The sequence below is a fragment of the Galeopterus variegatus genome, unplaced genomic scaffold (genome assembly GCF_000696425.1).
Source record: "Galeopterus variegatus unplaced genomic scaffold, G_variegatus-3.0.2 Scaffold3400, whole genome shotgun sequence".
Taxonomy (NCBI): Eukaryota; Metazoa; Chordata; class Mammalia; order Dermoptera; family Cynocephalidae; genus Galeopterus; species Galeopterus variegatus.
Window position 1 is genome coordinate 12,230 of NW_007729511.1, and position 676 is coordinate 12,905.

Genomic DNA, 676 nt, shown 5'->3' on the forward strand with positions numbered 1-676 from the left:
TACCATAATAGGATTTCCCACCCTCTTAACAGTCACAGTGGGGGCTAAGTTTCTATTACATAAAACATGGGGACACAATTTGAGCTTCAATGATTTTGGGGGGACATAATCCAATCCACTACACTTGACTTGTTCCAGATCTTAGAGGAAAAGCCTCCAAATTTTGTCAATTCAGTATGATACTAGCTGTGGGTATATGGCTTTTATCATGTTGAGGTCTATTTTTTACACACCTAATTTGTTGAGTGTTTTCATCATGAATGGATGTTGGATTTTATCAAATGGTTTTTTTACTTTTATTGAAATGATGATATGTTTTTCCTCATTATTCCGTTGATGTGATGTATCATGTATATAGTTTTGTATATGTTAGACTATCCTTGCATCCCTGGGATAAATCCCACTTGATTATGGTATATGATCTTTTTAATGTGTTGCTGGATTCTGTCTGCTAGTTTTTTGTTGAGGATTTTCATGTCTATGTTCATTAGGGTTATTAGTCTGTAGTTTTCTTTTTTGTTGTGTCCTTTTTCAGTTTTGATGGGAAGATAATGCTGGTTTGGAAATATTTTTTCCTCTTCAATTTTTTGGAAGAGTTTGAGAAATATTGGTATGAGTTCTTTCAAAGTTTTGTGGAATTCAGCAGTGAAGTCATCTGGTTCTGGGGTTTTCTTTC